Raw genomic sequence first — 27,217 nt, 5'->3', positions numbered from 1 at the left:
CCACACAGCCTAAAATATTTACTATCTAATGGCCTTTAGAAAAATTTTGTCACAATCTGGTCTATAGACATCAATCAAAGATCACACAAATAAATGTGTAGTAAGTGTTCTGAGAGAGAGAGGTACACAGTGCTTTAGTAATAGCTAATTCTTGTATTGCACTTGGTCCATAGCAACCACTGATTAAAGTACATCACTAACCCCATCCTCAGAACAGTGCTATGAGGTAGGCAACATCATGATCCCTGTTTTACCAAGGAGGAAACTGGGACACAGAGAGATTATATGGATACACAGCTAGCAAGTGGGGCAGCTAGGATTCTAACCCCAGGGACTCAGGACTTTGAGTCTGGGCTCTAACTGTCATACTATACTATCACGTATACTATGAGAATATGTAATAGGGGACACGTGAAAATGAACAAGTCAAGGAGGGGAGTAGGGGTTTTCCTTAGAAAGTGGTGACTAGGCTAAGTGAGGATGGAGCTAATGAGGAAGAAGAGGCACTAACTTGGCAAGGGGGGTGGAGGGGTGGGTTAAGAGTATTCCTACAGAGGGACCAGTGTGCTCCAGATCCAGGGGTAGGGGGAGGTATGGCAAGTACCAGAGACTGAAAGGAAGGGCGGTACATTGTCTGGGCTTCAGAGAAGGAGGAAGGACTAGTTGGGGATATCGAGGCAGTGTATGTTAGCTATGCTGCGTAACAAATTGCTGAATAACTTTTAGTGCCTTAAAATAATAATTTTATTATAATTGATTTCAAGGTTATATAGATCAGTGTGTAATTCTTCTCGGTTGGGCTAAGCTGTGTGCCCTGGGGCTCACTCACCATCTGTGGTCAAATTGGTAGGTGGCTGATCTTGGTTGCTTTCTCTCATGTGTGTGGGGCCTCAGCTGGGAAACAGCTGGTCTTGGTTTTGCTCCATTGAGTCTGTCATACTCCAGCTGGCTTGCTTAGGCACATTCAATGGTGGTGGCATGTTTCCAGTGGAAATGCGCAGGCTCTTAAGCTGTAGTTTCAGTCCTGACTTTAGAACTCTGTTATGTCCATCCCGTAGTACTGGCCAAAGTAAGTCACAAGGCCAGGCTGGATTCAAGACTGGGGACATAGACTTCACTTCTTAATGGAATGAGCTGTGAAGTCACATTGCAAAGCCCTGGATACACGAACAGGTGGAGAATTGGGACCGTTTTTGTAATGGACCGCAGGCGGGTTGAGGCCATAGCAGGCAGGGCCTTATGGACATTTTGAGGCATTTGGATTTATTCGGTGGGTATTGGGCAGTCACTCAGGGATTTTAAGGTGGACTTTATCTTTGCAAAGAGCATTCTGGCTTTGGAGAATGGACTATAAGGAAGAAGAGTGGACGTGGAGGAGCAGCTAAGAGGCTGTTGCAGAAGTTTAGGCGAGAGATGATGGTGACAACCCAGGCTGCCCTGGGGCGCATGGAGTTAGAGAGAGTCAGGCTGTTGTGAGAGACAGTTAGAAGGTAAAATCGATAGGGTTTGGGAGTGGACTGAATATGGATTGGATGTTGAGTTTCTAGACTATAAGCTACTTGAGGCCAGGATGACAACTTTCACATTTCTGAAATCTCAGTGCCTGGAACATCCTGGGTATTCGGTAACTATTTGAAGAAAGAATGAATTACTGTATTTCACAGGGCCTGTGTTTTTCTCTTCAGTTATATGTAAATCCTTGGTGTTTATATGCAGCTGCCATTTTTTTTCTTTTTTTTTTTTTATTGGTACTTCCCAGAATCAACAAGCCCAGTGCCCATCCAGGACTACGCGAGGGCAGTTCATCTGTTAACTCTCCCACCCGCACGGCAGGGCTGTCTGGCTCTAGCTCTGACCTCCCATAAAATGAAAGACGTATGGACTTAATAAGACAGTCACACCCCCAACATGCCTTCTGCAGGGGTGACTTCTGGAAGCTGCCCATGCTCTTGCCTGAGGAAGCACAATATGGGCAAGTGATTGAAGCTGAAGGAAATGGCGCCCTGGCTCTGGTTAGTTTGTTGCTATTTTCTTTCTCCCTGGGAAGGAATGTCACTGTGTGAGGCAGAGGTTCAATTGTTTGAAAACAAATAAGGAAATTGAAGACCTAGCTCGTAGTTATGGGTATTTGAGCAAGAGGCACTCAGCATAAAGGGTTTCCTTCATCAGAGGGCAAAGGGCTGCGCAATGCAATTCTGGAGATGGCGACAGTGAAGCTGAAGTGAGCAGTTTTCCTCTATTTCATGTCTGCTGATCAGGGCGGCCAAGGAGTTCTGTCTCCTTCAAGCTGAATCTTCACTCTCATATTTGCTACTCTTCTCAGGGGAGCCAAGGATTTAGCTAATCGATTGGCTTTCTCTGGAAGGAAAGGGAACGGTTTGTCCCTACTGCTGGAAGGGTCTTCCTGCCTACCTTGCTCTGCACGGTTTGGAGAGGCATTCACTCTGCTAGTGTCTGGGACTAATTTAGTGTGTCCGGCCCAGTCCATTTCACAGAGCCCACGGAAACTGCAGTGATTGGGAAGGCAAGATTGCATTTTAAAAATGCCTCTGAGCTTCAGAGAGAAATGCAGAATAATGCAAACTTATTTTCCTGCATAACTAGCAGAGCAAGTAGTGTTGGCAGTTTTATATAATAAAGCCTGAAAATGGACCCCCAGTGCAATTTATTCAGTGCTTACAAGCTGCCCACTGGGTTTTTAATGAGAAAGATAGCTCTGCCTTAAATAATTGGCTCAAATGAGAAAACTGAGTGCACTCCTCTGCAAGCAACAATCTGGAGCCACTTCTGGGACTGTTACCTGGTTATTGTTGTGAAGTCAAGCTCAGAATAATGACCTCTCAGACTCTATTACAGTAACAGACCCATTTTCTTTTTTTTTCCTAAGGAGACAAGATCAGGGCAGGTTGAGCAGGCTCAGTGTGAACCGAGTCCTCTTCATGCTTTTTTATTTTCAAAATATTGAAGGAGAAATTTCCAGCCTGGTGTGTGGGCACTTAACCGCATGATTCCTATTACCACTGATGAGATTCATGCAGCTTGGCCCCTGCACTTCTCCTTACCCTTTAATTTAACAAGTTCTCCCATCATGGAGCTATTAACAGTAGTTTTCTAAGAAAAACAACCAATACCAGTGCACATACCCTCTGGCATTTTCCTGTCTCTGCAGATATATACCCATCCAGGAAGCTTTTATGTTTGACACTAAGTAGTGTGGGAGAGACTGACTATGCAAATGCGCAATGGCTGGGACGTATGTACACATAGAACTCTGACCCACAACCAGCAGCAGCCTGCCTGGGAAACCAGCCTCCTGTCTGTAGTGAACAGTCCGGAAAACCAGCCTGCTGTAAGTCAGAGTCGCAGGAAGCCAGATTGCCGTCTCTAATGACAATCCTGGGAGCTAATTAATAATTTATATAGCAATCCACCTAAAATGACCAGCTTCCCTAATTTTTGTCCCAGCTTCCAATTTAGAACCAACCAGAGAAGGCCAAATGTGGACCCCACCCAATCACATAGGAACTCTGCCCCTAGTCAGCCTGCCTCCAGCCTTCCCAGGGCAGCGTCCTCCTAACAGGGCACACTTGGAGCCTCCCTCTTTCCCTAGGAAGCTCCCCCTCCTCTGCCTGCCCTTCAGGCTGCTAGACGCAAGGGATGGTGGCTGTTGTACTTGTTACAGCAGGCTCTGAATGCGTGGCCTCTGCCTGTTCTCATTTCCTTGGTCTTTGCTTATTTTCACACGTGTCTCAGTGATTGGGAGAGTTTTACATTATTGGGTGTGCTGGGGACATTTCTGGAGCTCCTTCTGCCGTTCTCACCCTAGTCCCAAACGAAATGGAGCAGATGGAAGGCAAGCCCTGCCACAGAAATGGCCTGCTTCAGGCGCAGAGCAGCTTGCCGGCCACTGCTTCCTAATGCCGAGCGGGTCCGGGCAGCAGCATGTCCAGCCCAGTGTGGGAGTGCCTTTGAGGTGGGCCCTTCACACAACCCGGTGTGTCGGGCTCTCCGCCACCCTCCGTAGCCTCAGGCCAGGGCAGCTGGGGCTACTCAGGTCGAAACATCTGTTCTGTCATCCCTCCTTTCACTTACTCATTCAACATGCGTCTGTCATGTGCTGAATAGAAGGGTGTAATTCATTATGTTTCGTTTTTAAAGACATTTTTGAGCACATCCTTTTGATTCTGGAGAAACTGAAGGCCTCTCGCAGAGCTCCTGGGAACTGGCTGCTCAGAGAGGTACAGCCACGTGGGTCAGACTCATCCTTTAGTACCTCCTGCCAGGAGGTTTTATTTTTCAACCCTGATTTTTCACACTTCTCTTCGTTTTTCTGATGCTAAGCTCCTATGCTGTTGTTCCCAGGCTCGTTGGCTCAGGAGGACCCGTGGGAGGCCCTCATTGTTGGAGGCCCAAGCACTCGGATATGCGTTTGTTCATTTATTTGATGAGTATTAAGGCCCTACAGAGTCAGAGTTACAAGGAAGCTAAAGATCCTTCAGGCCCAAGGCCCGTCCCATTGTCTGGGAGGGGATCTGGCAATAGCTCCCATGATTTTGTAAAATGTGCAGAAGTAACCTTTTGACCACTGCCAGGCACCTGTTGCTTTCTACTCCTAAGTCCCGTCTGTCACACCACTTCCTCTTGGTGTTGGGTGAGCTTGGAAGAACTTTTGGGAATTTTAAGACCTTCTTAAGGAAGCTGAGTTGGGGATTCATTTTGTTTGAGTTGAGTGAGATAGTTTTATGTGGGCAGCTCAGTTATTGCTACCAAGGACTCATGATGGGTCAAGGGGCAAAGGTAGAGTCTCCAGTCTACTGCTAATGATATTAATACTATGCCCTGTTATTTTTCACTTTCTTGGTGTCCAGTCAACTGGACTGAAATTCTTTAACTTAGGTAACCACCACAACTCAACACTTGTTGGTACAAGATGCGAATCCTACCTCCCTTGTCAGCTCTGACACACTTCCCTTGATTTATCTTCCCCCTCCCCTCCCTTCCAGCATCCTTCTAACACACCACCCTCAATGCAGACTGGACTCTCTGTCCAAAAACATGCTTGTCCCTTGTCCTGAAATGGCCCTGCTCAAGCCTATCCACACAGGTTCTCGCTCATTTCTTCCTTATTTCACATGAAATATTGACATACATGGAGATGACACAAAACCCATACTAACTCACCCCAGTGAGGGCATCAGTGAAAAGTTAGCTAAAGGCGGACTTAATTTTAAGAGTATATAAGTTTAGTCACTGTATAAATAGTTTGAAATGCCACAGTCTTACAGCTCACACATGCAAGAAATTTATATTTTCACAAATATGACACTAATCCTAAACATTTGTACACTAGAATGAGTTTGAAAATTGAAAGAAACTTTCTAAACTAAATTCAGTCAAGACCACCCAGTGGATGCCTGAAACTGCAGGTAGTATAGAACCCTCTAAAAAGTGTTTTTTTCCTACACATACATACCTATGATAAAGTTTAATTCATAAATTAGGCATAGTAAGAGATTTACAGTAATAACTAATAATAAAGTAGAAAAATTATACCAAATTCTGTAATAAAAGTTAAATGAATGTTGTCTCTCTCAGAGTATCTAATTGTACCACACTCATCCTTCTTGTGATCATGTGAGATGATAAAATGCCTCGTGAGGAGGTGAAGTGAGGTGGATGACATAGACGCTGTGATGCAATGTGAGGCTGCTAGTGACCTTCTGATGAGATGTCAGGAGGGTCATCTGCTTTTGGACCATGGTTGACTGTGGGTGAATAAAGCTGTGGAAAGTGAAACTGTGGATCGGGGGGGACTACTGCATTACAGGTGATTAAAGTATATGCAGACAAAAATGTAGGAAAAGGTAGTATAGAGGCTTGCCAGGGAATTAATTAGTAGAAATATTTTTGTGGATGTTATGATGCATGTGGAATTTGTCAGGTTTTATTATCTTAATTTTTGTGACATCTTTTCTTATTCTAAATAAATATTCACTTACATATCTAACTACTTTTAATTAAACCTTTTATTTAGACACCACTGTAGATTCACGTGCAATTATAAGAAAGAAAGCAGAGAGATTCTGTATATCTTTTACCTTGTTTTCCCCATGGTAACGTCTTGCAAAATCATAGTACATTATAAAAGCAAGGATGTTGACATTGGTATGGTCCATATCTAATTTTTATATTTGCACTTTTGTGTCTTTTTTCTAAAGAGCTCCCCTTTGCCCAAGTATGATAAATTTCAAGGTCCCATTAAACCAGGATCTGGCCTCCAACACCTACCATGCACTGGATACCATTTCTGGTGCCGGGGATGGAGCCGTGAACAAGAGAGACGGCCCCACGGAACTTCTGCTCTAACGAGAGAGTTAGACAGGACAGCACACAGCATGTCAGGTGATGAGTGCGAGCAGGAAGGGAAACAGAGCAGGGAGGTGGGGAAGCTGCACACAGACTGGAGTCACCATTGTAAGGCTGCCTGGGAAGCAGGGACTCCCAGATAGGATGACGTTTGGGCAGACAAGTGGAGAAAGGGAAGGAGCAAGCCAAGAGGATTTGCAGGAGAAGGAAGAACCAAGTCCCTGAGGAGGGAGCACTTCTAGGTGTGTTTGAGGAGCAGCAGGGAGGATGAGTGAGCAAGGTGGGGAGCAAAGGGGTTTGAGACTGGAGGGATGATGGGGGGCAGAGGGAGCCGGGCCACATGGGCCGCAGTGGGGAGACTTTTGTTTGAAATGAGTCAAGAAGGTTATTGAAGGGTTTTGATGAGATGAATGACAAGATATGAATTACACTAAAAGAACCACTCGGCTGAGAATACCGGGGGGTGGGGCAAAGAAAGAAGCAGCAGGACTAGCCTGATAATTTGCGGGGCCCAGTGTACAATGGAAATGCAGAGATCTTACTCAGAAAGCAGCAGAAAAGCTTCGCCTTTCCTCTGTGGTCTCCCCCTTGACCTGTCCCCACATCTGCTGTATACCCTGAGAGGACTGCAGACACTCAGTCTCCTGGGACCCTGCTGAGGGGGGAGGATGGTAGTGATTGTTGGGGGATGGGGGTGGCTGGAGGGGATAGTCAAGAATCTGTCCCGTGAGACAGCAAAAGGTGGGACCACCCACGGCTCTCCAGACTCCAGGCATGGGGTGCTTTGTCTCACTGCACTTCACTTAGGAAGCGCAAATTCCAGATACACTCATTAATAAATCAAGGCTGTCTCCACAGAGCAGTGAGGTCCCAGCATGGGGCCTCCCTAAGCCTGGAGCCCCGTGAGGCCGAGCTGGCCACACACTGTGAAGCCCACCCTGGTAGGCAGAGCAGGTAGGACGCAGCTGCAAGAATCCGAGTGAGAGAGTGTGGTCACTTGGAGCAGGGTGATACCAGGGAGGCGGAGGATGGGGAGAAGCTGGTACACACTCTGAAGGAGGAATCATAGACTTTCCTGTTGCATAAATGTGGAGAATGAGAAAAAGATCAGAGTCAAGCCTTCTTCCAAGGCTTTTGTCTTGAATATCTGGAGAAAGAAGGTTCTGTTTTCAGAGAGGGGAAGCCTGAGGCAAGCGCCGACTTAGGGAGAAAAATCACTAGTTTGGTTTTGGACTTTTTGAGGTTGAAATCCTTTTTGGGCATCAGAGTAGATAGTTACACATATGAGGCTGACATTCCAGGGAGAGGTGGGAGCTCAGATATAAATTATGAGCCACTGGTAAACAGAAGATGTTGAAAGCCATGGGACTGATTAAGATCACCTGGGAGTGAGTGTAGGTGAAATAGAGAAGTCTGAGCCTAGGGCCCTTTAGAGTTTAGAAGTACTCGAGAAAATGATCCAAGGAGGCTGGGATTCAATACAGTTCAATTAATGGATTCTACAAATTAAATCATGCTCACAGTCACTGGAAGTTAGTTGACGTATGGCTTTTTCTTGGTGTCCTTATACACGTGCAGAGGCTCTGCACATTCATAGCTGCCCTTTGTCATTGGAATAGCCCTGATATTTAGGGGGAGACTCCCAAGCGTAGAAACTAGAACTCAAGTTCTCACGTGCTTTGCTACTGGAACACAAGTAAGCGACTAGGTGCTGCCAATCAGACACACTTGCTCAGTACTTTGGGTAGCGAGCAACATCAGGACACAGGCTCTATGTAGATCTTCTGGGTTGCTCGCCTCACCCTCTCCCACGAGGGAGCAGTGGTGGTTTCCCAGTGAGCTCCTGGTGCAGAGGAGGTGCTGGTGGGCCAGGGTATGGGTGTGAGGGAATGAGGGGCAGCATCAGTGGCAGTCCCTCGTCAGGCTAGTTCTTGGTGTGGCTCCGGGCCGTTTCCATCATGCTTAACCATCAGCCTAGTTCTCCAGCCCTCCCAACACTCAGCTGTGAACACTCAGTATTCCTCTTATAAGCTCTTTTATTACAAGATTATTTTGTTGCTTGCAACTAAGAACACCAACTAAGATACTGCCCCTCAACCAGAATCCTCTAAGATATAAATGACTGATATAAGTACCTGACCCATCAGGCACTGTGTGAGTGTTTTGCCTTTTAATTAATAAATCTCACTTTGGATCTAAAGCTCCCTCCTAAGACTCTTAAGATCATGCTTACGTTAAATAAGCACTATATCTCTAAGGAGATATTTTGATTTATAGTGAAAACCAAATTACCATCACTGGAAAACTATTTCTGTCTTAGAGAAGATGTAGCTACAGTAGGATCTGTGCTCAAGACTACAAAATTGAAGAGTTCTAATGGGAAGATCTGTTATTATTAAGTAATTTAATTAAAAGAACTGCTTACTTTATCCAAACTACATTGTCTTAAGAGCTGATTGTTCCATCATTTGAAAATAACAAAGTGCCAATCTCAGTGCAATCATATTAAGTCCGTGACACAAGTCTGATAAGTCTGTGGGCAGCTATAAAAAAAAAAAAGAAAGCAGTAATGAGCTTCTGAAGAATAAATCATTTTCAACCCCTAGCCTTATACAGAGAAGAGGCTCCTGTGGATGTGGAGTTGAAGAAGCAGGAGAGAGCTCGGCACACCAAGTTGGTGTCCTGCCTCTGGCAATTACTGTGAGATTTGGTGAAGACACTTAACTTTTTGAAATGAGCAGAGCAGATGCCATATTTAGCCTGATTACACAACGAAGCTTTGCGCAGAGCAGTTGCTCAGTAGACATGTTTGTTTTCTTACCTTCCTTCCATTAGTGGTACCACCAGGATGACCTGCATATCACACACATTGCAGGATCAGAGCACTGTTGCTAGAGTTCTATGCTATAATGTATGCGTAAGCAATCACATAAACTAGACGGTCTTTATTATTGACCAGGACAGGCTTCATTCTTTTTTCTGATTTGTTTTGCCATGTTTTTAGAATTGCGAGAATGTGGCAAGTACTTAACAGTTGCCAGAATGTTTGACAGGTCATGAGAAAATGGTCTTACCAATTGTTCTGGCCAGTGGAGTAGTGTACAGAAAATGGAAGTTCCATAGCCGGGATTCTAACCTGACCCTGGTCTGCCTGCCCACTGCGCACATGCAGTGCTCGCAGGCCCAGGATACACGCATGTGGCCAGTGAGTTTATTGACTCTCAAAGAGGTCCGCCAAGTGCTCTGGGGCTCCGAGGCAGCGGAGAGGCCCAGAGGTGGAGACCAGCTTGCTGCGTGCAGACTTGCCCTGAGGTGGATGGATTCTAACACTTGACTTGCCACCACGAGAATAAAGCTGGGCATAAACCCTTTTACCCCAAGAACATTCCTTGTCATTTTTTAGTCTCATGGAATTCACAGTGAACCTGTCTGGAGCTGAAACCCTCAGGTGAGACAAGTAGTTAAATGAAGTAATGGTGAGTGGATGTCTGAAGGGTGTGTGCTTCATGCTTTTTTAATGTCATGAATGAATTAAAAGTGAATATCCAGATACAGTGAAGTAGAAAAATGTATGTAGCCTATCAGGAGGTATGGTGAACTGAGGGAGAGAATAATTACCACTTTAAATTCCAGAAATGTTGTATTTGATTGCTTCTTCAATGTTGGGAAATATGAAGTCTCCAAGGATATATTAAGAGTATCTTTTCTATTTTAACTTCTTCTGGACCCTGGAATAGAAACAAGGTCTTTGTAAAGACAACTTACCTGTAAAATCAGCTTTTGGCTATAATATTTCTCTGAAAGTCTCTGGGAGATGGTCAGTAAGGTAACATAGCCATTTGTTGCAGATCAAGGTCCCAACTTACAAAAAGATGTCTGGGTGTGAGGGTGGTTGCTGGAAAAGAAGGAATGAAGGGGGAAAAAATGAAACATTATTGCAAAGTCCAGAGATGAAGTGGCTGCAGGCGAGGTCTGGTCCAGTATCTTGATGATGTCAATGAGATGTCTTCATCTTCCCACTCTTCCTCCCTGCCTGGTTCAGTCTGAGTGGGGGGCCTCCTCGTGCTTGCTGGCTTCATGGGAGATAAAAGGTGCCTGTGTGGCTGCAGCTTTGTGGATGATAGGGAGACATGGAGGAGGAGAGGTAGGTAGGATGGGCAGGATGCAGACTTGGCAAAGGGTTTGAATTTTGTATTAAGAGCAGAGGGAGGTCACTAATGAGTTTTAATCAAGGGAGTTACATGACATGATGCACAGTTTTCAAAGAGCACCCCGTTTGTGACTACAGAATGGTTTGGAGAAGGGGCAGAGTAGAAGCAGGGAGACAAAAAGGTGGCTGCAGTGGTTCCTCAGATTTTGACAAAGATTGGGCCTGGGAGATGAGAAAAAGGAAGGAATCAGGGTGAGATGCTTTATCCATGTCAATTCTTACAGTCCATGTTTAGAGTGTCTTTCCTGGTATTTATCTTGCCAGGGACCCCAGAAGTACTACCCCATGACCACTTTTTTAATGTTAATTTTGTTGGCTTCAGTTATTTGAGAGCTCTCTACCCAATATTATAAAACATAGGAGAAAAAAATGAGTGATGGTTACAAGAAACATTGTAGAATTAGACTTGTAAAGAATTTGTATCACAGAATTAGCAGAAAAACACTCTGTGTATGAATAAAATTATTAAAAGGGATCAGGACACAAGAAAAAAATAAGGTGCAAAGAAAGAAAACATCCAAGCACATTTGAAAAATAACCAAATAGAACACTTAGAAAAGGAAAATAGTCATTATAAAAAATTTTAATAACAGGTTAAATATAGATTAAACACAACTGAATTGGTAAAATGGAAAAAAATCCTGAAGAAATTATTCTGAATGCATCACAAATTTTATAAAGAGGTAAAAGATTTAAGTGACAGGTTAAGAAAATGAAGGATCAATATGTCTAGTAACAGTTCTGGAGAAGAGAACAGATAGAATGAGGTAGAGGCTAAAATACAAGGAATATGGCTGACAGTTTTCTAGAGTTGATGAGATATGATTTCTTGATTTATGTAGCACAAATCCTAGTAAGCATGATAAAGTAAGTCAGCACTTGGGGAATTTCAATACACTGCAGAAACCAAAGGGAAAGAAGTCTTAATCAGAGAGAAGCCAGGATTATCTTCAAAAGGATAATGTATAGCAGACTTCTCAGTGGCAATAATGGAAGCCAGAAAGAAAGTGAAATAAATCGAAGTAAACCTTTACACCCAGCTGAGCTCTACATCTGCCATGGCAAATAAAGACAATCGAGACCATCAAAAACTGAAAGAGTGTACTATTAACAGATTTTCCTCAATGGCATTTTAAATAACATACTTCTGGAAGAACTGTGAAGCAAGAATGGATAATGACACAATGAGATGCAACTTCATATCCACTAAAATGACTACAAGATAAATAATGGCAAGTGTTGGTGAGGATGTGGAGAAACTGGAACTCTCATACACGGCTAGTGGGGATGTAAAATGATGCAGCCATATTGGAAAGCAGTCTGGCTGTTCCTCAAAAGATTAAATATGAAGTTACCATATGACCCAGCAATTCCATTCCTGGGTTTATACCCAATAAAACTGAAAAATATGTCCATTCAGAAACTTGTACGTGAGCATTCACAACAACATTATTTGTAATAGCCAAAACACAGAAACAACCCAAATGCCCATTGACTGATGAATAGATAAATAAAATATGGTATATCTATACAATGCAATATTTGAGAGTAAAAGGAATGAAATACTTTTACATGCTACAACATAGATAAACCTTGAAAACATATGAAGTGAAGGAAGCCAGTCACAAAATACCACATATTACATTATTCCATTTATATGAAATGTCCAAAATAGGCAAATCTAGAGATGGAAAGTAGATTAGTGTTTGCTTCAGGCTAAGACTTTTAGGGGGAATAACTGCTAATGTTTATAGGATTTCTTTTTGGTCCTAAAATTGATCATAATGATGGTTGCTGAACTCTGAATATACTAAAAACCATTGAATGTACACTTTAAAAGATGAGTTATAAAATATGTGAATTATATTTCAATAAAAAGATAGGAAGGAAAAAATGATTAGTGATAAAATTGGTAAATGCTTGGGTAAGTAAATCTACTTGCTAAAAACTAACATTTAAAATAGAAGGATGGATTAAATAGAAAACATTATTAACCTCAGGCTCTATTAATTAAAGTATTCATGCATGATTTTAATTAAGGAATAAGAAAAGAATAAGTAATGCATTCAATGCAAAAGAAAATAAAATTGATAAATTAATGGCTAAGGATCCAACTTAATAGTTAGAAAGGAATAGACCCAAAGAAAATAGAAGGGAGGAAATAATAAAGAGTAGAAAACAAATATACAAAAAGGCAGCCATCAAAGCCAAATCTTGTCTCTTAAAGAGACTAATTGAATACAAAAATCCTTTGTCAGTAATGATACAACTTATAAGTAATTTTATAAATGAAAAGATAACATAACTGCAGATATAACAGAAGTAAAAATGAGAGATTATAAATAATTTTATGCCAGTAGGTTATGATGACTATCAGACATATCTGCTAACCTTCATACATAGAAAAAGTAGTCTTGCCCTAGATCTAGAACCAAGACATGGATGCTGGCTCTCAGAACTATAATTCAACTCTGTAATGGAGGTCTCAGCCAGTGTAATTAGACAATAAAAGAAAGAAATATGTAAACATTGGAAAGGTAAAGATGGATCATCACTATTAGAAAAGTATATGTTCTTCTACCTAGAAAAACCAGAGAATCAAAACTAATGAGAGTTATAAAGTGTCAGCATAAAAGTTTTTACATCACCATCTTTTTATTATTTAATGGACAGCCCTGTTTTAGTGTCTTTGCTAAAGATGTGCTGTTATTATCTCATCCAATCCTCAAAAAAAACTTGTCATCCATTTCACAAGTGAGGAAACGTGCTCAGAGAGGGGTTACTTTACCTAAATTCACAGAGTGAATGGAAGATTTGGGATTGGAATCCTGGGAACAGAGTCCCCAGTCCCTGGCATTTACCAGTGGGCTTTAGTGCCTCCAAACAATCTTCTGCACCAGAAACTGGAGGGAAAAGAAGAAGGTGTTCACAATTGTAAGACAAATCATAAATACCCAGGAATAAACCAAATAAGATACATCTGAGACCTACTTGAAGAGAAGTGCTAAGCATTGCTGCAGGACATAAAAGAATATCTACATGTAGGTAAAATCAAACCAGTCTGACTGGGGGGATCTCATTACTGTAATGACATCATTTCTTTGTCATTAGTCTATAAATTCAGTGAAATCCCAAGCAGCACCTCAAAAGGTTATCAAAAGGGAATTTGTTAAGCTGGTTCTAAAGTTCATTCGAAAGAAAAATTTAGAAGCCATAAAAAAAGAAGATTTACAGGTTTGACTACATAAAAATAAAGATCTCTGTATGGCGCAAATTACCATAGTCAGAGTAAAAAAGAAAAAGAAAAATGACAGTGTGGGAAAAGCTGTCTTCCGTACAAAAGACACAGAGTTATATCCCTAATAAACTGAGCATCTGATGCTGATATGGAAAGACAAACAATCTGATAGATTAGATAAAGATATGAACAGCCAATTCACAGAAAAGGAAATACAGTCAATAAAATGTGAAACAATGCTCAAACTCTGTATAAGTCAAGTAAATGGAAATCAAAGATGGAGATTTCAATTTCTGTCTATCAGATTGGCAAATATTTAGAAAATTAATAGCATCCAGGACTAGCAAGGGTGAGAAGAAATGGACATGCTCCTCATTGTTGATGGAAATTTAAATTGTTATAATCTTTCTGGAAAGTAATCTAGTGGTATCTTTTAAAATTTAATATGTCCTTTGGCCCAGAGATTCCAATTTTGGGGGAATCTAGTCTAAAATCAAACTACCAGTAAGTAAGGATATGTATGTAATTTGAGTCTGGTTCATAATGGAAAAAATAATTACCTGGGAAAAAATAAAAGGTTGAATGAATTATAGATTATTTATACTATCGACAATTATGCAATTGTTAAGAAATACTGCATCATGTCTATCAGGAAATCCATAATATTATTATTATAAGAAATTAAGTAATCCTCTGGGTAATGATTACAGCAGTTTTGGTGAAGCAAAATCTTATAACCTATACACAATAATCTTATGTCTTTAAATATATTTACAAATATATATATATGAAAGTTGTGAGAGGATATTTATAAAACTGTTGATATGGTTATCTCATGATGGTGGAATTAAAGCATGGAGAGGACTATTGTTAATTATCTTTACATATCTCCCTTGTTCTTGACTTGTTGTAAGTATATATTATTTTTGTACATAAAGAATTGAGTAAAATAATTAGAAAGAACTTGCTACTTTCTCAAACTTTTCTGTGATTTAAAAATATATTGATACCCACGGGGAGAACAGTATATCACAGAGAAGGGACATAATGGATCTCTGGCAACTTGCTGCACTGATGGACAGTGACTGCATTGGGGTACAGGTGGGGACTTGATAATATGGGTAAACGTAGTAACCACATTGTTTTTTCATGTGAAACCTTCATAAGAGTGTATATCAATCATACCTTAATAAAAAATTAAAAAATATATATATTGACACCATTTTTACTCTTTTCTCCCTCCTGATCCCTTGTTTTCTTAGCATTCGTGGGAGTCTCTAAGATGGGAGCTCCCGGGTTGGTGAGGGACCAGCATCACACACCAGATCAGAATACATGCCACACTTGCTATGTATTGTGTGTAAAAGCATCCTGTTTTCCTCTAATTAATAGTTTTTGGACATTAAATCTCAAACAGGCCCTGGAACTAATGTCAGTCCCTCCAAGAAGTGATAAACCAAATTCCAGATGAACCCCTAATATGCTCCTTTGTTCATCATGTCAGATTTACTAATCCCTTTTAGTCAAGGAAACATTTGTTTTGTCTGGCAAATATGGATGCTCTTAGCCCATCAGTAGACAGTTTTGTTAAAAGATAAGAGGAGGAAATCCTTCATCTCTCAAGATGATCTTGCAGAGAGTCATTTGTGCAGGTGGGTGGCTAGTTGAAAAAGAAATCAGAGAAATTCCCAGCAAGAACTGCTCTGGAGCATGCTAGCTGGCATCTTCATAGCATTTTCTTCTCCTTCAGAATCCTTGCAATTAGTAATGGGAACTGCCAAAGTCAAGTTTAGTTCTTGCTAAGAATTTTTTTTCCCACTGAGTATGAACAAGTGCAACTCCTAGGCTATGTGAATATAAGTCATCATTCCCGTCATGTTTGTGACATTGCTAAGTGTCTCTGAAGGCGAATGCAATCTACCAGTAAACCCTTTAATCCATGAAGAGATTTAAAAAAAATTGTGGTAACATTATCATAACATAAAATGTTACCATCTTAGCCATTTCTAAACGTAGAGTTCAGTAATGTTATGTATATTCATACTGTTGTGCAGCCAATCTCCATGACGTTTACATCTTGCAATACTGAAACTCTATCTATTAGACAACTTCCTGTTTCCCTCCTCCCAGCCCTTGGCAGCCAGCATTCTACTTTCTTTGTCTCGTCTGAGTCCGACTACTCCAAGCACCTCATATAAGTAGACTTAGACAGAATCTGTCCTTTTGTGACTGGCCTGTTTCTCTGAGCATGATGTCCTCAAGGTTCATCCATGTTGTAGAATGTGTCAGAATTGTCTTCCTTTTTAAGGCTCAATTGTATGTCCAGTAAGGAATTTTAATATTTGAAAAGCTTAGTTAGATATAAAATTTGAAAATCCATTGTTTTAATCCTGAAAGAGCTTATAATCTTTCTTTTTTTCCTTCCTTCCAGCCTCCCTCCTCCCCTCCCTCTTTGTTTCTTGCTTTCTTCCTTTTAGTAAAGTTGTCTACTATATGACTGACTGCTAAAAAACATAAATGATGAAGATACTGTCATTGCCCTAGAAATTCTCAGAGCAGGATACAGCTGTTCTCCATGCAGAACAGGCCATTTAAGCATAAGTTAAAGTAAGAAAGACACATCACCTTAAATTGACCCTATTTCAGGGCCTCTTATTTCTAAGAATTCCTTAGGCCTCTCACAAAACTCTTCCTCTTACTCACAGAAAGTCAGAGTGAGCTAAAAACACGGCATTTGATAATTTAGGATTGATAATTGGTTTATTGCCTTAGGCTCTCATTTCTGCCGCTCACAGAAAGCAGACGTCTTCCATGGGTTTTAGGCAGTATTTGTGGTTTGCATTTTTCGTTGTTGAGAGCATAAAGGAGAGAGGCTACTGAGCCCTGGCCGATAGATGCTCTACTCTAATATTGGCAGACGTTTTTATATCCAGTAGACATAGACCATTCACAGCATTATAAGACCTGCTTCCTGAGGTCAGAATATTTTGTGAAAATTTAGGTCAAATCGTTCTTTATATTTGCCTAGAGCATCAGACCTCCTTTTACCTTTACTGAAATTCTTTGCTAGGTTCCCTTCTGTCCTGTAGGGTTGAGCCCCTCAGGTCTTACTTCTGAGCTGATAAAGGGCAGATTTGACTCTAAAATGGATAACAGGGCACAAAGGTGGGGACCAGCTTCTGTCACATTGTGTCTTTTGTTTTCTATCAATAGCCCCATTATGGTACACGGACTCTTGGGTTTCCTGAGGAATGGAGCTATTTTGTAAACAAAATACTGTCATTTTAAGCCATTAGAATGCATTATATGAAATATAATGGCCAAAGGAGAGCGATCAGGGAGTTGGGTGAGACTGAGAGTGAAATCTTTGGCTTTCTGGCTGCCTTGGGATTTGACTGCCAAAATGAACTCAGGCTTCACATTATCTATTGTATTAAAAAAAAAATCCCTGAAGCAAAAGCATATGTGTGCTTGCCTTCTCCAAGTGGGGATGGATGCAGCAATTCCAGCTCCTGGTTACTATTTCAATAGAATCTAGTGGTTTGGGGGTTAAATATTCTTCTCTCAGATGTTATTTAAGATGCCTTTCCCCCATTTTTTGTGAGAAAACTGTAGCTTCTGAGCATCTAAGGTGGCCACGAACCATTGTAGCTGGTGAAGAACATTGTCTCTAATGTTTTGGCCTCGAGTACAGTGTAATTCTTGTTTTGTCAATAAGGTAAATGGTTCCACAGGATATCTGCTCTAATACTGAGTTTTGTGTGCTTGTCTCATTTCTACAGGAAGCAGATGCCAAGACAGGATTAAACATGCAAGGATTTCACTAGGGGACACTCCTGTGTGAGAGAAAATGGCCAGAATATAGGAAAAGGCTGGAGAGCAGAGGCTCAGCACGTACATCACACCCCAGAGAAGAAAAGGCATAAGGAAGCTTGTGTGGAAGCATCGGAAACTGCCAGGCATTTCAAGGAAGCTTTGTCAAGACCGCTGCAGAGTCTCTGGGGCAAAGTCAGAGGTCAGAGGAGTCCCGTGTCTCCCAGGGTCCCCGCCAAGCATCCCCCCCTGGCTCGGCACATTCACTGGCAGGTAGCCTCATCTTCAAATTCATAATTCAAGTAAGAATACTAGTTTTTCTTTAAATACTTACTTTTGTCTCAGTCCTCCTCCTTACAAGTGCCTGCCACAATATTTGATAAATTGCAAACCTGGCATCTGAGGACAGAGAAGGTCAAGGTCTATGACTCCATGTTTTCGATGGCAGCCGGAGAGGATGTGAGAGCAGTGTGTGCGGGTGTGTGTGATTCCACTTCTGGGCTTGTCATTTCTCCTGCTGTTTTCTAATCTTGCAGCAAGTGGAAGGAAAATAGCATGTGCAGACTTGGATAATGTTGGTAATTACACCCATCACACAAGGAAGCAGGGAGCAGCTTTTGTTCAGCAAATAAACACAATCCAACATTCAATGAATCATGTTTTTGCAAAATCACAGCACATGTGTATGCAGGGGGTGGGGCATGTTGTGTTTGAGGTTTTTGAGGCTTTTAAGTTGCTCTTAATCACTAGAAATAGGTCATCATGCCCTTGCTGTCTGAAAAACTTGGTGTCTTTTCAGCATAGTGAGCCTGCCTGATTTGAATGATATTTGTAGGGACGCTCAGAGCAGAGAGAACCAATCAGTAAGTTTTCCAGTGGTTCTAGACTTAACTAAGGCAAAGTTATGGCAGCCTTCTTAGTCTATGCCCGAACCTTAAGACCCAGCTAGTCACAGCCTGAGAAGGGTGCTCCAGTATCTTCCTGCTTCAAACCTAATTTCGGCAGGGAAGAGAGAAGTCACCTTCCTTTAATGGAGGTGTCAGATATTGGGGGCTTTGATGTGCCTGGAAACCATTTGCTATCCTGAATGTCCTAGGTGGTTTTTAATTTGGGATGTTTCTTTCCCTATGTTCCCTTTTGTGTTCTTCCTTCCCCTGCTTCTGTGATATAACTAGCCTTGCAGGACATAACTTTTCAGGGGCTGGGGCTGGTACTGAGCCTGCAGAGTGGGCCAGTGGGCTGAACACTGCACAAAAGTCCATTTTCGGCCTGGACAAGGACACAGTCCTTCCTGAAGGGCATTTCTGTAGGCCTTTGGTCATTTGCTCTCATCCCAGCAAAATGCCTGAGTGAGCAACATGTCCCAGCAGACTGACTTCTCAGAGATCTTTTGCTGGGATCCGGTCACAAAGCGACCATAATGTCATGGTCTCAAATATTTCTGGGTTGTCAAGAATTCATTCATGAGCCTGAGGTTCATGTCCAATGGGAATTCAGTCTGAGAGAGAATGCCTTCTTTTTGGCAACAAGGAAACTATCTTACTAAATAAATAAGTATAACATAACATTTGGCATATAACAAACTCTCCATAAATGTTGAATAAATTAAGGAATGAGGCCAACAGAAAAGCAGACAGTAAATAGAAAAAAATGGACAGAAATATTCTGTCTCTGAAGTTCAAACCCTCTTGGTGTGGTTTTAGGGTGGTATGTATTTGTGGGAAAATGCTGGGTATCTCTTACACAGGCTGACAACATCCATTCTCTTAATTTTATAATAAGGAGAATAAACAGGATGGTATGCGAGGACATTCACAAACAGACACTGATCTATCTTTATATACATTTTTCCATTCAGTTTTCTTTTTAAGGAAGTCCTATGAGTATTATTAATCTTTTTTTTTTATTAAGGTGTCATTGATATGCAATCTTATAAAGGTTTCACATGAGCAACATTGTGGTTACTACATTCACCCATATTACCAAGTCCCTCTCCCCACACACCATTACAGTCACTGTCCATCAGCGTAGTAAGATGGCATAGAGTCGCTACTTGTCTTCTCTGTGCTATACTGCCTTCCCTGTGACTCTCCTACATTGTGTGTGTTAATCATAATGCCCGTCAATCCCCTTCTCCCTCCCTCCCCACCTGCCCTCCCTCCCCTCCCCTTTGGTAACTGCTAGTCCCTTCTTGGAGTTTGTGAGTATGCTGCTGTTTTGTTCCTTCAGTTTTTCTTTGTTGTTACACTCCACACATGAGGGAAATCATTTGGTACTTGTCTTTCTCTGCCTGGCTTATTTCACTGAGCATTATACCCTCTAGCTCCATCCATGTTGTTGCAAATGGTACGATTTGTTTTCTTCTAATGGCTGGATAATATTCCATTGTGTATATGTACCACATCTTTATCTGTGCATCTACTGATAGACACTTAGGTTGCTTCCATATCTTGGCTCTTGAATATTATTAATCTTGATTCATATATTAATAAAAGAGTGTTCAGTACATGAAACAGAATCCACTTGAGGGAGTTTCAACAGAAACTCATTTAAGGTTATCAGGTGCCTATAGAGTTAGAGCTAGGGGAATGGATGCTAGGCTTGGCCTTCAAGAACAACTCCCAAAATAATTCAGAACAGACTATGAAGGAACCTGCTACCTCTGAGGTTGTTTCTGGAGTTTTTGAGCTCAAGAACACACCACGATAGCTGTAATCTGAGGATCAAGAGGTTAGGGCAGGAAGTTGTCTTCTCTCTCTGCTTCTATGCATCCACAGAGCTGGTGACTGCCCACTGGACGCAGAGTACACCCACTGCCCTCACCAGCACTTCCTCTTAATACAAAAGCACCTGGGGAATGGGTGCTGGAAGTCTGCGGCCCAAAGCCTTGCTTCCCTGCACCTTGCTTGCTAGCAGAAAGCAGCCTCTGCCTCACTTTGGCCTGCAGGTGTACAAGAGGACATCTAAATGGTGGAGCTGAACACTTGGAACCCTGCTCTAGGAGCAGTTGTGGGACATAGTTTTGGTCCCGCCTCTGCATCACAGGAAGGCACATCAGGAGGGCAGAGCGGTAGCCAAGGGAGCCAAACCACCAACTGCTTGGGAGGAAATAAATCTCACAGGGGCTAAGTGCAATTTTTGCCTAAAGTGAAAAGAACATAATGGTCAAATGCCCAGGCACTGGAATCAGATAGACCAGGGCTCAAATCTTTACTTACCCGTTGTTTGGTCTTGGACAAAGCAATTAACTTTTATAAAAGTTTCTCAGTCCTAGTTATAAAGTGAGAAGAATACTACTTCCCTCATGGTGCTGGAGTGAGAATTAAGTATCATGTCTGTAGAGTGCTCAGCACAGTATGTGGAGCCGTGTAAGGGTCCAGTAAATTACTGACATGATTAATAAGGTTATGCAGTAAGCAGGAGGCCCAGGACACTCACCCTGGTGTGTGGTTTTTGCTGTATCTCCTAGGGCAATGGGGATTAGATAGATCATAAATGTTTTGAGAATCAAAATAAGTATTTATATGATGAATACTTTAAAAATATTGTTTAATGATATTATACTTCAAATACAACTTGTTACAATTGATTGTAACTGCCGTGTAGATGGATTCCACTAGTCCTACACCAAAATTGGCCTTAGTATAAGCACAATTTTTATTATTTTTTTGTTTTAGCAGGTTGAATTGTATCTTCCTAAAGGGTGTGTTCAGGTCCTAACCCCCAATATCTGTGAAAGTGGCCTTATTTAGAAAGAGTCTTTACAGAAGTAACCACTTATGATGAGATTATAGCAGAATAGGATAGGCCCTAAATCCAGTGACTGGAGTCTGTGTAAGAGAAAGAGGAGAGAGATCTGGATACACAGGCCATGCAGAGGGAAGTCAATCAGCGCAGATGGGAGCAAAAACTGAGGGATACAGATACAAGCCAAGGAATGCCAAAGACTGCTGGCAACCACCGGAAGTAGGAAGACGCCAGGGAGGATCAGTTTCCCACTGGAGTCTCTGAAGGGAATAGGAGGCCCTTAATTTCCCACTTCTAGCTGCCAGGACTGTGAAACAATAAATTTCTATTGTTTTTTTTAATACCCAGCTTATGGCTATTTGTTATGGCAACCCTCAGAAACTAACACATGCATGTGCCTCATTATGTAATAAATGCATTCCTGATAAAGTATATAGGATTAAATTTCTCTATTCATGATTCTTTCAGGGCTATTTTACTTTAATTCCAGGTTGATATTTAGTTGGTTGTCGCTCAAAAAACTTGAGATTCTCCTTGCCTAATTTTCCCTGAAGTAGGAATCACAGCTCCATTTTACAAATAAGAAGTTCAAAGAGGCCAAGAGACGATCCAGATGGCGCAGCTGGTGGGCGGCAGAGGGGGAGCCTGTACCCCCAGGCTTTGGATTCCATCACCTGGATCCTTCAGCTGTAGAATTGTATTGATTTATGTCCCTGGATACTCCCTTCTCATCTGTAAGGTGCTTTGTTGGTCTAGAAAAACTTTTCTGAAACTATCCTTCTCTCCTGGGGCCATACTGACTGTGACATTCACAGAGACTTCATAAAGACCAGGTGAAGAGCTGTAAGCAGTTGACAGCCAAAGAACATGTCAAAGGCAGTGATGAAAGGCCAAAAAACCTGGAACCCAGGGCCAAGAAAGAGAAGTTAATTTGCAGAGGATTCCCGGCATATCCTTCTTTCTCTTCCTTACTACTATTTTCATACCATCTTCCCCAGACACGTGACCTTTGTGAAGGTCATTGCATGATTTTCCTTTTTTTCTCCCACCTTTTCCTTCTTCGTCTCTTTTCACTCTTTCCTTATCACTGTTTCCTTCCTTATTCACTCAAAATCTGACCTTAAATTATAAAGGCAAGTTTAGAAAGTTTGGAAAGTGTGGGTATGAAATTACCTATGGATGGGGGCTTGATAATATACTGGCATAGAATGACTTATCAAAGGAAAGCAATAAAGAACATCAGTGAAAAAATTAGAAAAAACAATTTCTATCTTTATCCCATTACTCACAATGTATATACATTAAGAAACACTCAAAGAGTAATCTTGCAAACTATGTCAAAATGTGCAAGGAGATGTGTTAATTTATATATAATGTGACAGCTTATAACTCAGTGACATTTGTCACTGAGAAAATGTTTCTTTGATATGACATCTTTCCTAGAGGAATCTAAAGCTCTGTATGATGATACTGTAATCCATCCCTTCTCAAAGTAACAGCAAACTAATGTTGGGCTTTCATATTTACAAGGTAGGCAAGTCTAGGATCTTGTGTCTTGAAAGTTGATTAATTATAATCAATATTGACTTATAGGAGGAAACCAAGAAAGAAAACTAAGTGGTGTCTGTATAGTATATTCCTCATGTTGATATAATACCCTCAGACTGTTGTCATGACTTTAGGACTTTAGGAAGGAGGAAAAATTTGCTTTACAGACAAATCAGAGGGTTAATCTAGTACAAAGGCTATTTATGTTAATACCAATCAATAGGAACAGAGCAATCAGGCTGTTGAGTTCCAGTGCTGTCAACATTTGCTAACATATAATTATAAAATTGTAGACTATCCTCTCTGAAAAAGAATGTGAACATTCTTAGAAAGCTCCAGAATGTTGAATACTGGAGAATTATAATTAGATTGTTTTTTCCCCCAGGAATGAAAACAGCATTCTCAGAAAGCACCATGGTTGATCTAGTGCCGTGATTCCCTGCCTATTGCTCATTACCAATGTATTCTATCATTAGTTATTCCCCTTAAATACTCTATTTCTTCCAATTAAATTCCTTGCAAAGGTTGAACAGACAGTAGGTAATTGAAAATACCCTACTTGAAATCTCCCCTTGGAGAGAGGTCTGGCTCATTTGCCATACGCTCAGCTTCTCCTGGCTGCACAAGTGTGCTCTCATTCAAGTCCTTGAAACCACCTTGCAGCTGCTCTCTCTCCTTCCACAGAGTGGTGCATTACTGTTTGTTAAAGCAGAGAACTGAATCGCCTGTACCATTGTTAGGAAGTTCTGCCTTAAGGTGAGGCATATACATACCTTCATCGCATAGATAACTTAAAATCACTGCTTTTGCCAATATTGTTATGATTGAGGACCTGTATTTTTCTTTTAACTTGTTTAAGGTGAGAAGACGTGCGTTTGAAAGATAATTTTCTTTTTGTTTGAGTATCTTAATTAGTGGCTACTTAGTAATTTATGATGCATAGTGCAAACCATGACAAAACACACATCAATACCAATATCCTCATTTTGAAGGTAACTGGGATTATTGTTGGCAGAAGTTATGGTGTCTAAATTGTTGCAAGACTCTCTTGAATTCTTTATGTGAACTCCAAGAAGCCAAAAATTTTCTGCTCAACATAAAGGAATTTAAGGGTAAGGAAATAATTCCAATTCTGGCTTCTTGGAAAAGCCCACATGACAGTAGTCCATGCTTACTAATGAGATGGCAGCCGAGTGTCCCATGGGTACTACAGCAAGGGTCAGAACTCACTCTCCTGTTCTTGTTTTCCATAGCCTCTGGCACAAAGGAGCATATTGTTAAATCTCTCATTGATGGCAAAGTGAGAGTACGTCAGTGGAAAGGAATGCTATAATGGGTTGGGTGTCTCAGGTATTTATGATCATGGAAAAATGGTAACTATTCATATTGGGCATCTTCTGCCAAGTAGCACTGATGCTCTGCAGAAATATGAAGAGCAGCTGTGGATGAGTTAGACGCATCTGAAAACCAGGTGGGAAAGCTAGGGGGTCTCAGGTGGTTGTGGAAAAGAAGCTCTCATCTCCTCCAGCAGGAGGGTAGACATCAATTAGGACCTAGCCCAGACCTTAAGAATATGATGGCTGAACTTCAAAAACTGTCAAATGTCCAAGCAGAGCAGGTCTGCCATGCAAAGTTGAGAAAACCGGGACCTAAATGCATGGCATGGGAGCATCTGGGTGGAAGCCCTTGGCGATTTTGACTTCTTAAGACTCCTCCAAACTTCTGAGCCTGCAGATGTTGCTATAAGAGTGCCCTATACCCTCTGCAGCTCCCTGGAAATAGCGCTGAGTACTCTTTCTCCCAAGGTGACATGTTCTCCCTCTCTTCCTAGGACTCACCTCCGTTTCACCTAACTAGGCCAATTGTTATGGTTAAGGGGCAGCATAATGCAGCTGGAGATGTGCAGGGCCTGCTAGTAGAATAAAGGTTTGTACCCCAAAAGTGTTGCAAGACCTACCTAGCATATACTGGCAGAAGCCAGAGAGTATGTGTTGGACTAGATACTGAGGGTACTGGATCAAGAGAGTGAAAACGTCAAATTTGACACATAAGTTTATTTACTTGGGAGCACTCTTCTAATATAAAAAAATAGATAAGTTTAACTCTGGCAAGGATCCCAAGAAATGGCTTGACATTGCTACTCTGATGGTTCAGAGAAACGTGGAAAAAGTTATGGCCTATGCCAAGTGAAGTTGAAATGCCAACATTGCCAAGGAAGAATTTGCAAGGAAAAAAAGGCTCAAGGAAATGGGCAACCAGAAATAGGCTAGAAGGCTGGCTGGTTATGTTCCATAGAAAAACGAAGATGATATACCATTTACCGAAGGTACACAGGATGTGCCAATGGGAGGAGTATAAGCATCACTAAATATTCCATGGTTCATTCGTTAAATGTTCTCTGAAGACCTGGGCTGATGGTGAACAAGCCTATAATAGAACTTGGTTTTATGATGCTAGTAAGAATGGTGGTACCCTCCAAAGTAGAGCTCAGGTGTTGGCACCAATAAACATGGTGCTTTCCATACTCCATCTCATTATCTAGTTTCAGAGAACCCAAGAACTTAGGTTTGGTGCAAGCTAAATAGCAACACATAAATAATAAGTACCTAGGCACATCACAAGAATTTCAGAATATCAAAGAGAAAAAGAAAAACTTAAAAGCCACCTGAGAAAAAAGGAGCTTACTAAAGATCAACTATTAGACTGGCAAAGTATCTTCTCATCAGTAACAATCAGTGAGAGTGACAATAGAATAACACCTTCAAAGCACTGACAGAAAGTGACTATCAGATGGGAACTCAGTATCTAGTGAAAATGTCATTCGAAACTGAGGGCAAAATAAAGACACTTTGAGACAGGTAAAGACTGAGATTTCTCCATTCTAAGATCCAATAAGTGAACTATTGAAAGACATGTGCTTCAGCAAGAAGGAAATTAAACCCATAAAGAAGTGGGATTCAAGTTGCAATAGTCATTCATAAATTATTAAACAACAGTAATAAATGTAAACAAGTATAGACTAGTCTTTCCTTCCAGTGATTTTACTGCGCATCACCTGTGTCTATTTTGCAGTGTGCTACTTAGTTTAGAGGTTCTGTCCATCGAATTATTTAATTGTTATACAGTAGGCCTTTACACACCCCAAAATATATGCCAATACTCATTTTTTAATATGCCATTATAGTGTTTGACAAGCATTCACAAAGGTGTCTGGGGAAGTAGAAAACACAGAGAACTTTTTAACATTTGAAAGCTGGATAATTGGTTCCCTAATATACTCATTCCAACCGGTGCCTTGGCTAAATGAAAGGCGACTACAGCAGGCATTCTGAGATGCTTACCAGGAAGTCGAAAGCCTGAACTGATATTTCCAGGAGCTCCAATGCAAGATTGTATATATTATATTTTAAGAAGGTGAAGGATTTATTTATTAAGCACTTACTATGGGTTATATACATTAACATATGTTATTAGCTTGACTCTTCAAAGGCACACTATAAAGTAGGCGTTATTATTACCCCTGTCTTATTGTTGAGGCAGTTGGTATTAGAGATTAAATACTTTTTAAAAGTCTCAACTAGAAAGTCTTAGCTGCTAAGATTTGACCTCAAAACTTTGAATCCTCAAAGCCCAGACTATATCATTAGATACATCTACCAAGACAGATAAAATCAGGAAAGAGGGATCAACCAAATCTATATGCAAAATATATATTCACAGAGGGATGCAAAGATTCAGAATTTTTCCTATTCTTCAACCTATTTTTAGACTCCAGTGCTGTGTCTTTTTTCTCTACTCAGCCTTATATTCCGGTATTTTCCTGGAGTTTCATTCTTGCGTCTCATTTGCTCAATTTCCAAATCTCAATGTCTAGCCTGAATGGCCAGTGGTTTACCAGATGTCTTGCAGGCACGGTTTCATTCATTTGTTCATTCATTATCCACCCATCAAATATTTATTGAAAACCCCTACATTCCCATCATTGTCCTAGATGATGAGTTTCAAATGGTACACAAGACATGACACTATCCTCAAGGATCCTGTAGTCTGAATAGTTCAGCATGTCCAAACCTACTCCCCTTGTATATCCCCATCAGCGTAAATGTGTGGCCTTTAAATCCTGCCAATTCAATGACTGCCTCACCCCCCACCATCTGTTTCCAGTGCCTTCTTTCATGCCTTCGTTTGCCAACTTCATCTGAACTACTGTTTCAGCTTCCTTAATGCTTTCAGAACTTGCTTTCCACTTGGGTTCAGTATCTACACATACCAGTATAAGTTTGAGCACATTATTT

The 27,217-nt window shown here is 41.2% G+C and overlaps 2 long non-coding RNA genes across 2 annotated transcripts in view; one reads left to right on the top strand and one right to left on the bottom strand.

The window, feature by feature from the left end:
- LOC130681414 (uncharacterized) overlaps positions 1 to 17,918 on the top strand; it is a 155,494-nt gene extending 137,576 nt beyond the window's left edge. The window contains exon 3 of the long non-coding RNA XR_008994553.1: positions 17,597 to 17,918. This is a non-coding gene — a long non-coding RNA (uncharacterized LOC130681414). The remainder of the gene's footprint in view (positions 1 to 17,596) is intronic.
- On the bottom strand, positions 8,754 to 18,144 carry LOC130681415 (uncharacterized). The gene is made up of 3 exons (XR_008994554.1): positions 17,962 to 18,144; positions 10,132 to 10,261; positions 8,754 to 8,909 (listed from the first exon to the last, which is right to left on the bottom strand). It is a non-coding gene; the product is annotated as an uncharacterized LOC130681415 (long non-coding RNA).
- Positions 18,145 to 27,217: the final 9,073 nt, after the last annotated feature.

The sequence above is a fragment of the Manis pentadactyla genome, chromosome 17 (genome assembly GCF_030020395.1).
Source record: "Manis pentadactyla isolate mManPen7 chromosome 17, mManPen7.hap1, whole genome shotgun sequence".
NCBI lineage: Eukaryota > Metazoa > Chordata > Mammalia > Pholidota > Manidae > Manis > Manis pentadactyla.
Note: the sequence above shows the minus strand (reverse complement) of the source record. Positions and strands in the feature narration are given on the sequence as shown.